The 13,535-nt window shown below is 40.4% G+C and overlaps 1 protein-coding gene and 1 pseudogene across 4 annotated transcripts in view; one reads left to right on the top strand and one right to left on the bottom strand.

The window, feature by feature from the left end:
- Shc3 (SHC adaptor protein 3) overlaps positions 1 to 13,535 on the bottom strand; it is a 246,843-nt gene that overhangs the window by 97,052 nt on the left and 136,256 nt on the right. The gene's annotated exons all lie outside the window — the stretch shown is intronic.
- On the top strand, positions 8,699 to 8,942 carry LOC138834586 (mitochondrial import inner membrane translocase subunit Tim10 B pseudogene; annotated as a pseudogene).

Here is a 13,535-nt window from a genome sequence, read left to right as displayed (position 1 = left end):
CTGAAGTTCAAATTTATACATCTCAATGTATAGCTAAATTCATACATGAAAAACATAAAGCTATGTGCACATAACTAAGTTATGATGAAGAACTAAATACAACATTTACTATCTTAGTTTTTGAGAGTTTAAAGATACAGATGTTTGACACAAATGCCTAGATTTAACAAACAAACCTCTTGGTGTGGGACAGAAAAGACTGCATTTGAATTATTCATAAGACCTAAATGTGAGCCTGGCCTTGTCATCTCGTTATGTAACTTTAAGGAACATTTGGCATCCTTGAGTGGCTCTACAGCCATGCCTGGGGCTCTTCCTCCCCATTAATATTCCAGCTATTTTATTATCTCTATCACCAACCCAGTCATGTGGAAGCCACCGAGATTTTTTTTTGGGGGGGGGGGTCCAGTCGTGGGGCCTGAACTCTGGGCCTGGGCACTGTCCCTCAGCTCTTCAGTTCAAGGCTAGCGCTCTACCACTTGAGCCACAGCGCCACTTCTGGCTTTTTTCTTATGTGGTGCTGAGAATCAAACCCAGGGCCTCATGCATGCAAGGCAAGTGTTCTACCACTGAGCCACCTTCCCAGCCCCGCCACCGAGATTTATGAGGGAGACTACCATAACACAGAAATCGTGTGACTATGACAACTGACACCATTGCTGTTTTTATGAAATAACAGGACCAGTGTCCCAGAGGTATGCGACAATCATCACTATCAAGCCACAGGGTTATATGCAAATACCCTCTTTGCAGAGGTATGTCAACTTCATGGCCAATGTCACAGTTACATGAATGTCACAGCCCACCACAAAGTTGTGTGAATGCCAGGCACACTGATATCCTGAGTCTGGAAATATGACCAGCAGATACATCAAATGACCCACACTGAAGAAAACCACAAGAAATAATATGGTGGAGTTATATGGTCACCACCACCACCATTGTGTAAATATCATGACAATGTAATTCGTTACATGGAAATGATAAACACCAGTGTAGAATTATATCGTTACCATCACCACTGTTGCACAGTTGTAAAATACTTTCCTCACCATGGCTATGTATTTCCATGAAAAAGGCAACCCAAATCCCAAATTAATATAAATAGCACATCTACCATTACCATGTTATACGAAAACCATGACCCATATCACAGAGTTATATGAACATCCTCCCACACCACGGATGCATCGTTATGTGAATTCCATGACCAAAAGTTTAAGAATGATAAGAGCATAACTGTTATAACATTGCAGAATTATGTGAATACAGTTCCCACCACTGTTTCAGAGTTTTGTGACTGCCCAACAATTTATACCTTCTGAACTGTTTATGAAAACCCTAGTTACCAGTGAAGGTTTTAAGACAACTACCACCTGTATTATGAAGTTGTGTGGAGCTCACCAATCCATGATGGGGTCATGTGATAACCTTTGTCTCCCAGATCCAGCCATCACATTTAGGAGTAAGGTGATTAAATATGATGGCCACACCCAACTTTGAAGTTCCAAGATCACTATATACAATATCATTACAGTCACCTAACTATATCTACAGATACCATCATAGAGCTGTTTGAATAGCATATCTACTGTGGCATAAGAGAGTATAAATCCCATACAATTATTCAAATCCTACCCCCAGCAACACTGAAACATATGTTAGTATCATAACCAGAAACATGGCATTATTAAAATATTGCTACCACTCCTGTTCAGAGCTTTGAAAAATACCACAATGACCAAGGTAGCTGAGTAATGGAAATGTTCTGACTAATGGCACAGTTCACCGCAGCTGCTACTACCTTGCAATGATATATCACTGCTAATGCCACTATTGTCACAGAGTCACAAAAATGTCATGGCCAAGGTAGAGAGTCCCATGAATAAGACCATCACCACCATCACAAGATGACTAGCACCACAAATGCTCCACAATTACACCAATACATTAAAAACATAGCAGAGTGATAGGCACACCATGATGAATTTCACAGAATATCTGAGTTCACCTCCACCAATGTTTTGCGTCATGGGAATTCATGTAGCTATTTAAGTGTCACCTCTGTCACTCTCATGGTACTTGGTCAGTGCCATGGAGAATTCAGTTCTTGGAAGAGTTATAGTCATGTACCCATAGTTACAGAGTTATCATATACCACCAACACTGTCTCAGAGATACATGCATGAATAAGGTCACTAAGTAATGTAAGTACCACTAATAGTGATACAGTGATGTGTGTGAACAGCACTAAGAGTGTCATTGATTTACGTAAACATTGTAGGCTAAAAGAACATCAGCACCATCAAGAGTAACGATGTGGCAGATATGCTCAAAGCCGCAAAGTTATGTGAACACTACCACAAATGCCACAGAAACATGTAGAGCCCACAATGTCACTGGGATGAGAGTTCACAATCAATGTCACTGACACCAGCAAATCACCATTAGAGTCAAATGAACACCACCAACCACAGTGTAGCAAAGTCGCACATATCCATAGCTACAGAAATCCATGAAATTCACCACCGCAGTGGAAAATTGCATAATCATCATGTCACCATATCATGTAGTGACTGACACCACAGTGTTACACAGCGACATCTGGACCACACAAATGTGACAGAAGATGACAATGGTCATGGGGTTCAGTGAACACTGCCATCACCCACCTTGTAGAACAAGGCTGGAGAATATCCAGCCCTCGGGCTATATGAGGCCCCAAATCATTTGGTCTAACCCTGCAAAGGAAATCACAGGCAGGACTCAAAATTCAATTAATCTAGGTGTTATTTTGCTCATAGCAAATGTTAATGTAAAATCTGAGGGACAAGCAAGGTACATCCATTATTGGATAGACAGGACATATACAGCAATGTATTCTTCTCATTGGCTGCCTGGGGCCATCTAACAATATTGCAATGACTCAGAGGGCAGTGTACATATTGTGAAAGTGTTAACACACTGGCAAAATTCCAGTGGTCCACTGATGAGAGGAGATGTGATAGATGATTCCTCATGAATGCTGATGATTGACAACAGTGTCATAGACTTCTCTGTAGTCACAGATGATAGCTCCATCCAACCTTTATGCACATGTCCATCATCAACAATCTTCATAAAAGAGTCATATATATATATACTTATTAGCTTACTCTTAAACCTTACTCTGTAATCCTTTTGTTCATCACTTTTACAATAAATAAATAAAATTTTTAAATTTAATTTTTTTTAAAAAGAGAGTTAGTGAAGGTTAGGGAAAACACGGTACACAGAAAAGACCTCAAAAGTTGATGATAAAAACATTGGATGTGCTCCAAATCCAAGATGCAGGGTTAGAACAGCAATCCAAGCAAAATAATCACATCCCTGGTAAAATTCATACCAGACTGTTATTGAAATTAAAGTGGCATAACATCCTACAAATCACATCTAGGAAGAAAAGCTGAAGCCATGTGCTGGTGGCTCACACTTGTAATCCTTGCTACTCAGGAGCCTTGAGATCTGAGAATCAAGTTTCAAAGTCAGCCTATGAAGAAAAATCAGACTTTTATCTCCAGTTAACCAGAAAAAAAAGCTGGTGTGGTTCACCCGGTAGAGTAACAATCATGAGTGGGAAATCTCATGGGAGAGTAAGGCCAGTGTTCAAACCTCAGTAACAGTGTGCGTGTGCATGCACACACACACACACACACAACACACACAACACACACACACAACACACACACAGAAAAGTTGATGCAGAGTATAGACAAGAAAAATGGAGTAAAGATTCTGTTTTTGTTGTTAAAAAGGCAAACTGTAGCTAGGCAGCAGTGACTCACGCCTGTAATCCTAGCTACTCAGGAACTGAGATCTGAGCCTAGGCAGGAAAGTCCCTGAGACACTTAATCTCCAATTAATCACCAGAAAACCAGAAGTGGCGCGATGGCTCAACATAATAGAGCGCTAGCCTTGAGTTCCAGAGCTCAGGGACAGCACCCAGGCCTTGAGTTCAAGCCCCACAACCGATCAAAACAATCGACAAACGGTTCCTACTTCACAGTGATGCATTAGCAATCATGAATAAAAAAGATAATCTCAAATCATTACCGCTCAAATGATACTACACTCAATGAATGGGGAGAAGAAATGCATCTGGATAAAAATCAATGATTTACGGCAAAGTTTAGAACCAAAAGCGCTTTCACTAGGCCGCAGTATGACAGACACAATGTTATTCAGATAAAGGTATTGGAAGCAAGCTAATCACAGGAAGCTGGGCCTTATGCTGAGTGAGAGTTTGTGAAAGAGTACATGAGGGGTGCTATGGAGTTGTTAGCACCAATGTAAAACTGTCTCGGAGTGTTAGTTTGCCTTGGAGAACAGTCTCAGATTGAATTACTGACTTAGCACAAGATATTGAGAAAATGTTTTAGGATTCTGCAGAAGATTTCCAACTTTTTCTCTGGCTTGAGATGAGTCAATAGACATAACAAATATTTCTCAACTGACTGTTCTTGTTCCTTGGATCACTGCAGATGTGGCCACATGAGATGAATTGCTGTCACTGAAAGCCATGCATGGCACTACAAGAGACAAAGCCTTATTTTATCAATGAAAATAATGTGGGTTAACCTTTGAAAACTTACATGGCCTTAGTATAGATGGAGCTTCCACCATGACTGGGAAGCACAAAGGGTTACTGCATTTGTCAAGAAAGAACTGAATCATACCCTTGCATCACACACCAAGAAAGTCTCTGTGGCTCAACCATGTGATGTCAACAGCAATGTCATGCACACCTTTTGTCAAAAGCAAAACTGCCACCTTAAGGAATTACTGAAAAATCTTGACTCTGAGGATTATGATCTTATCACTATGAAGTGCAGTGGCTGAGTTATGAGAACGTGTTCATGAGGTTTTATGAACTGTAGGATGAAGTCAAGCAGTCAAGGAAATAAAGGAAACCTGTCAGGGAACACAATAATAGCAAGTGGCTATGTGGCTTAACATTCATGGTGGACATTACCAAGTTTCTCTCAATACTGAATGTCAAACTTCAATCCCCTGATTAACTTCTCAGCTCTCTGCTATCAATCTGAAGCTATGCTACTTGAATAACACCAGTATGTTTTCCCACCTTAGAAGGACACAAGCCTCCAACAAGATTTGAATATTTTGGTGAGTGTGAGAAACTAACTAAAGTATATAATGAAAGATTCAAGGACATGAAAAGCAAATGAATGGAATCGAATATCTTTGTTACACCACTCCATGTGGAACAAGCTGATGGGCCTGATCACCTACCATATGAAACCATTCATCTGCAAAGTGATGAGGAACTGAAAGCTAGGTCCCCACTAGGTCCCACTGCTTAGTTCTATGACTATTACCTATGCAGCAATGCATTTCTCACTTTGAGGAGATGTGTATTGAAATATGCATCTGTGTTCACGCCAACTTGCTGCTATGAGCAGTCTGTTCAAAACATCATTACAAAGAATCAACCATCCTCATACTGACTAATACAAACCCGAAAAAGCAGTTGCAAGTAGAAACATCAACTTTCCAAATACCAGCTAACATCACATGCCTCATCAAAGAGAAACAAGGTCCAGCTATCACATTAGGGGGAGGTGATTAAATGTATAACCAGAAATAGCAGAATAATCTTAAAGTTTATAATTCTGTATAGCCCTGGGAAAAATGTTATACATATTCAAATGGCCCATGACAAATAAAAGCTTCCCCATTGCTACTGTAGAATCATGGGATCACAGACATCACCACCATCACAGTGTGCATGGATACAACAGCCAGCAGAGATATGAACGCCACCACCTTAACGTGATAGAATGCCTTGAAAAGTATCATTAAGTTATTTGTACACTCCTACCCCCACAGCAACACTGTGAACTCCTTCACCAATGTCACAGAGTACCTGTTTTGTTGTGGTGGGGTGTAGGGTAGACAGGGAAGTGTTTCTTGTTTTTCTTTTTTTGAGATAGGGTCTTACCAGATTAGCCTTGAGCTCACAATCCTTCTGCGTCCATCTCCCAAGTGCTGGTATCACAAGTATGTACCACCAAACCCAGCTATCACAGAACTGATGTAAATGCTGTCAACACTATCAGCTATGCAGCCACCACAAACACCAGGACAGAGTTCTGTTTGTACTAGACCCATCCACACGATATTATGCGAACGCCACAATCACACCATTGTATGTACCTCTGACATAGTGATGTTATTTATGTAAGTAACCACCTCAATATTATCTGAATTCCACAGCCATTATTACAGAGTTGTGCCACCACCATGACAGATTTATGTGAATTCCACCCACCAGCTAGCTGGTTTAGTCCATTTTATATTGCTTTATCAAAATAACCAAGACTGGGTTAATTTTTAAGTAGTACAAAGGGGGTTCAATTCACACCGACTATGTTTTTAAAGAAAAGTCTAAGCCAGGGTGCTGCTGGCTCATGCCTATAATCTAAGAGGCTGAGGTCTGAGGACCACAGTTCAAAACCACACCAGGCAGGAAAGTCTTATCTCCAATTAACCAACAAAAAAAATCCAGGAGTGGAGCTGTAGCTCAAGTGGTAGAGCGTCAAACTTGAGTGAATACGCTAAGGGACAGCTCCTAGGTTCTGAGTTCAAGTCCCATTACTAACATGGAAGAGACAGAAACAGACACAAGTTGGAAGAGAGAGAGAGAAAGAGAGAGACAGAGACAGTCAGAGAGAGGGAGAGAGAGAGGGAAAGAGAGAGAGAGAGATCTAACAGACTTCATACCATAATCTAACAGACTAGTTCACATTATTTTAGGCTGAAACTATAAGACCAAGTGACCCAATCCATTCAGCTTCTGGTGAGGCCCCTTGGCTGGGTCAACATATAGGAGATGGCATCCCTTTGGGAACCATGAGGGAGAGATTGGGAAGTGAGACAGGAAACTAGAGATGGTGGAGCAGTCAGTTTTGTTCTTTTGTAGCAACCGTTTTGCAAAAGATGGTCAGCCTTAATGTCCTATGACCTCTTCACACAGAACCCCATCTCTGAAAGGTCCTACTACCTGCTACATGGGGATCAATCACTGTATGAACCTTAGGAGACACAGTCAAACCACATTGAAACAGTAACACCAATGCATATATATGATTACAACATGAAATGTAGTGGGGCTGAGGGAATAAAGCTGACATTTCAGAGTGATGTGCATATGGCTGCGATCAACATCATACTTTCTGGAGATTTTTTTTCCTGCTCTTGTGTCATGGGTTAAAATCAAATCAGGTATTCTAGATTCATATGACCTCCACCATGTGCACTGTAATGTTATGTGGTCACCACCTCTATAGTCACAGAATTATGTAAATAGCAACAACCCTAGCCCAGTCACATTAGGTATATACCAGGTCTAACTTATCAGAGTTACACTATTACCATCAGTATCACATTTCCAGAGGGCATGAATAGCACCACCAACATCAAAGCAGTCCACTGCTCACACAAGAAAATAAAAATTTACTATTTCCCTAAACAATAAAATGTACTATTTTTATATCTTTTCTTTCTTTTTTTTTTTTTCTGGTCATGGGACCTGAACTCAGGGCCTGGGCACTGTCCCTCAGCTCTTCAGCTCAAGGCTAGCACTCTACCACTTGAGCCATAGCGCCACTTCCAGCTTTTTCTGCTTATGTGGTGCTGAGGAATGGAACCCAGGGCCTCATGTGTGCAAGGCAAGCGCTCTACCACTGAGCTACTTTCCCAGCCCCACTATTTTATTTCTTAATGGGCACATAAAAACATAAAAGTTGCACATGCCAATGCAAAATCATACAACATTCGAATGTATCATACATTGTAGTGTTTAACCAGATTAAACATATCTATGGCCGCAAACATTTATCAATGCTATAGTAAAAACTTTCAAAATACATTCCTCTGCCTCAGTGTTACCTAGTTACAATAGCACAACAAAACTTGCTTTCATCTAACAGTAATTTAGTTCCCACTGATCTGGTTTTTTTTTTTTTTTTGTTTAATATTACAAGGCTGAGTGTAAGTGGCCCATGCTTGCAATCCTAACTACTCAAGAGGCTGAGATCTAAGGATCATGGTTCCCGAAGTTAGTCTAAGCAGAAAAGTCTATGAGACTCTTATCTCCAAGTAATCAGGTAGGGAAAAAAAAAGCTGGAAGTGGAGGTATGGCTCAAGGGGTCAAACAACTAAGCCTTGAGGGAAAAAGCCAAATGAGAGTACAAAGCTCTGATTTCAAACCCCAATACTGGCTAAAAAAATAAAATAAAATAAAAAAGCATTACATTACACAAGCAAGGGGAGGAAAAAGGCACATTAGTTACAGGAAAATAAAACTTAAGTGTAACATTAAAGTTTGCTGTGATTTGTGCATCATTGTATGTAGCCACATGCCTGATAGCAACAATGCAAAGGAGACAAGATTTCGTTTAGCCCATTGGTTCTGAAGGTTCAGTCCTGCTCATTTCATGGTGGACAGGAAGCAGCGTAAGGAGGGATTAGGATCATAGGCCCTTCCAAGGCGTGTCCCCCAATGACCTTCCTCCCCAAGTAGCACCCACCAGCTAGAGGCCAAGGCCCCAACACAGAATCCTGCGGAGGACGATTCACATTCAAACCTTTACGCATGCCAGATACAGGAGGGCAAATACAGGAGGGCGTCCTTGGCTAGATGGAGCGGCAGCAACAGCCACTGAGAAACGCCTGAGACTTCCTGTTGGTCTGCCATCGGATGGCCGGGCTGCAGCCCTGTGTGCCTAGCTCAGGAGGCCTGTCTGCACAGCCGTGCCAGGAAGCTGATCCATGCCAACCACTGCCTCATGGCCGCTGCCATGCAGCTTACCCCATCGCAGGCTGCCGCGGCTGCGCCAAGCATTACCAAAGAACAGCCCAGTGTCTCACCATCAGGCAGCTAAAGTCCTCCAGTCTCGTGGGGGAAGGTGGAAGATGGACCCTCCAATTGAAGGGCACAATCAATGGGCCTTGGGCTTGGTTGAAGTTTGTACAGAGAGATTGAGGCCGTTAACCTGAAAGCCGAGCACTGCTGCTCTTTTCCCTAGAGCCCATTAAACCTGCGTTGACACCCTTTTGTTTTCATTCTAAGAGTGGAACCTTTGGATACTTTATTGCTGCCCTCGTCTGTTCTGTCATTCAGCACTTATCTACCCCGACAGAAGTTCCTGTTCAGATGACAGACTGCCCATGACTCTGTCTGACTTAAATGTCAAAATATGCATTGCTTCCTAACTATTTTTTTCCCTAGACTGTTTTATAAGAAATAATTATACTGGATCTGGGGGAGGAACCCCACAGGGCTTTCAGACATCACTTTTAGGAAGTCATGGACCATAGAGATGAAACTTGTAAAATTTCAAGAGTGTTCAATCATTTCAACCATTTCTCCAGACTGTACTATCTTGGCATTTCTTATCTTTATGGAATTAGCAGTAAAATAATTAAATGAAAAAAAGAAAAAGAAAAAAATCTGAAGATTGAGGTAGGAATCTTATTTCCACCCAAACTAGCATTCAAGTGGGAGGAAAAAGCAGGATTTGGAGAGTTAACCACCCACAGACACTCTCTGAAAGAAATAACCCAGAAACATCCTGAATACAACAAAGAGGAGGATGTGGGCTACAAAAATGATGAGAAAAAAATCAACAAGACTTACAGGTACATTGTATGCCTGGATAGTTATTCATAGCTTTAAATATGTGTTTCTAACCATGGTGAAGAACTGAAATCTCAGGAGATGTCAGCATGGGTAGAAAGAAAGTGTACAAAGGATCACTGTGCCTTATGGAGATAAGTCTAGATCTGACTAGTTATAGGATGTGTGTGTGTGTGTGTGTGTGTGAGAGAGAGAGAGAGAGAGAGAGAGAGAGAGAGAGAGAGAGAGAGAGAGAGAGAGAGAGAGAGAGAATTATCAACTATAAAAATAAAGACAGGATGATTAATTCCAAACTATGAACATAGCAACATGGAAGAAACAAAATTAGCCTCATCAGTAAAAATAAAGAATGAAAATAGAAAATGTACAAATGAAAGGCAAAGGAAATATAAAGGTAAGTAATAGATTCAAACTCAGTAATCACAATAATTATGAATGGATCAGTCCTGCTAGATAAAGGCCAAAGTCTTTTACACCAATTAAAAAGATATGTTTTCAGTGTACTATGTCATGCTTATTATCCTAGCTACTCAGAAAGCTGAGATCTAAGGATCACAGTTCAAAGCCAGCTCAGGCAGGAAAGTCTATGTGACTCTGATCCCCAGTTAACCACTGGCTTTTTAGATGGAAGTAGAGCTGTGGCTCATGTGTTATAGCACTAGCCTTGAGCACAAAAAAATTCAGGGACTATGCCTGAGCCCTCAGCTCAAGCCCTAGTACTGGCACAAAATAAATGAATGAATCATTAGCAAATAAATAAAAGGTATATGTGTTAAATAAAGTGACAAAGTGTTAACAAGATAAAATATATTTTGTATCAAGAAAATGCTACCAAAAGAAAACAAGAATATACTGAGGAAAATATGTCATTGCCAATATCTATAAATAAGTAAATTTAAAAGCTGGGTACCAGTTGTTCACACCCGTAATCCTAATTATTCAGGAGGCTGAGACTGGAAGATCACAGTTTAAAGCCAGCACATGCAGAAAACCACTTGAGACTCTTATCTCCAATTAACTGTCAGATTGAAGATATGGCTTAAGTTGTGGAGTCCCAGCTCTACAAGTAAGACAAGTAAGAGCATGAGGCCTTGAGTTCAAGATCTAGTATTGGCACAAAATAAGCAAATAAATGAATATGTAGAAAATAAGAGATAATAGATAGATTCAATGATAAACTAATTAAATATGTAAGATAAATTTTAAGAAAATCTTAAGCAAAGATGACTAAAAGAAAACCTGCTGTATAGCCCATTTTATATTTCTAAAACATTACCTGTTACTAGATAATACATAAATGACAAGATGTTGGGGGTGTTGTTGTTGTTGTTGTTTTCTTTTTCCCACAATTCTATTGGTTAGAGGAACCGACCTCACCAGGTTTGAGTTCAAGGTCTTTGATCCATTTGGAGTTGATTCTGGTGCAGGGTGATATATAAGGATTTAGCTTTAGTTTTCTACATGTAGTTAACCAATTTTGCCAGCACCATTTACTGAAGAGGCTGTCTTTCTTCCATTCTATTGTTTTAGCTCCCTTATCGAAGATTAGATGGCTATAGGTCTGTAGGTTCATTTCTGGGTTTTCAATTCTATTCCATTGGTCCTAAAGACCTTGAACTCAAAGCAGACACTCTGAAAACATTACAGGATGGAATAGGAGAAACCCTAGGTCTCCTTGGCTCAGGCCGAAATTTTCTGAATAGAGACCCGGAAACACAACAAATCAAAGAAAGGTTGGACAAATGGGATTGCATAAGGTTGCAGAGCTTCTGCAGGGCAAATGACATAGCTAGCAAGATCAATAGAAAGCCCACCGATTGGGAGAAGATCTTTACTAGCCATACAACGGACAAGGGTCTCATATCTAAAATATACTTGGAACTCAAAAAATTAAACCGCCCAACAACAAATCCTCAAAGAAACAACTGCCCAATAAATAAATGGGCGAAAGACTTAAAGAGAAGCTTCTCTGAAGAAGAAAGAAGGATGGCCAATAGACACATGAAGAAATGTTCAACATCCCTAGCCATAAAAGAAATGCAAATCAAAACAACATTGAGATATCACCTCACTCCAGTTAGAACAGCAAAAATCAAGACCTCTAACAACAACAGATGCTGGAGGGGATGTGGACAGAAAGGAACCTTACTTCATTGTTGGTGGGAATGTAAACTTGTTCAACCACTTTGGAAAGCAGTATGGAGGTTCCTCAAAAGACTTCACATAGAACTCCCCTATGACCCAGCAATCCCACTTTTGGGCATTTACCCTAATGGTTACAATAAAGACCACACTAAAGCTACCAGCACAACTATGTTTATTGCAGCATTATTTACCATAGCTAAGATATGGAACCAACCCAGATGCCCATCAGTAGACGAATGGATCAAGAAAATGTGGTATATATACACAATGGAATTCTATGCCTCCATCAGAAAGAATGACATTTCCCCATTTGTTAGGAAATGGAAAGGCTTGGAAAAAATTATATTAAATGAAGTAAGCCAGGCCCAAAGAAGCATAGGTCCCATGGTTTCCCTTATTTGCAATATCTAGTATAGGTATGAGTCAAGCGGAAAAGGTCAGATAATGTGATGTTAGGAAAACGAACCCTTAAATATGTATTTTAATGTTTTTGTTTCTTTCATGCATGTGTTTCTAACGCATTTATAAGATTATTTCTTTGTTGCTTTGTATGTCCCTCCCCCACAGTGTAACCCCCGCTTTCACTATATTTGATGTCAGTATAACATGTGGAGGAGATGGGGACAAACAAGTAGTTTAAGGATTCAGGTGGACCTGTTGCAACAATGAGAAGTACAAAATGTCATGTCAAAACCGGCTTTACAATGTCGGTGTGGGGGGGGGAGGGGGGTATGATTGTGTGGGGGGGAGGGGGGAGGCTGGGAAGGGAGGTGAAGGGTAAACAAAGGAGGAGGCTGCAATGCTTGGTAAGAAATGCATGCATTATCCTGCCCATGTAATTGTAACCCCTCTGTACAGTATGTTCTCAAATAAAATAAAATAAAATATTAAAAAAAAAAAAGACCTCACCAGGGTCACAGCCTGGGAGAGAGCAGGAAGGGAGAGCAGCTGTATTCAGAAAGGGATAAGCCATAGGTAGCCCTTGCTTTTTAACAGCTCACTCTTTTACTTATTGATTTTTTTATTGTTAATGTAGAGTTGATATACAGAGGGTTTACAGTTACATGAGTCAGGTAATAAGTAATGAGTACAATCCTTTTTAAACCATGTCTCCCCTTCCATCACTCTCTCCCAGTCTTTCCTTCCTGTCCCCACCCACAAGATACCCAGTTCATTTTCCACATAGTGTCTAGTGAGTATCATTGTTGTATTTACTCATCCTTGTTTCACCTTTTATATGCCCTCCCTGACTTTCCCAATACAAACAAACTAACAAACAAGACAAAAGGAAAAGAGAACAAAAACAGCAACAATGGCACTTTAAAAATGGCTCTTGTTTTCTTTTCCTGGAGCTCATCTCATAGAATATTATTTTATATGATCATATGCACAGAGCTATTGAGGCTTTGTCTACCACTCCTATGCATAGCCTCCTTTAGCCTCTGTATGTTAATGTCTAGGGTCCAACAGCTCACTCTTAAGAACTAAACTGTTCTACAAGATTAGCACTGATCCATATTGAGTTGGTGTACCAATGATTTAATTCCTCTCACTAGGACTTACTTCTAAAGATCCCACTACCTCAGCAGTCGTACCTGGCATGAAATTTCCAGCACAACTGTTTGAGAAGAATACTCAAACCCTATCCAAACTGTAGCATCTGCATACATACGAGAAAATACACCAGGATCTC

This window comes from Dipodomys merriami, unplaced genomic scaffold (assembly GCF_024711535.1).
Source record: "Dipodomys merriami isolate MVZ:Mamm:240054 unplaced genomic scaffold, mDipMer1.0.p SCAF_22, whole genome shotgun sequence".
NCBI lineage: Eukaryota > Metazoa > Chordata > Mammalia > Rodentia > Heteromyidae > Dipodomys > Dipodomys merriami.
This window is presented reverse-complemented; position numbering and strand designations above follow the sequence as displayed.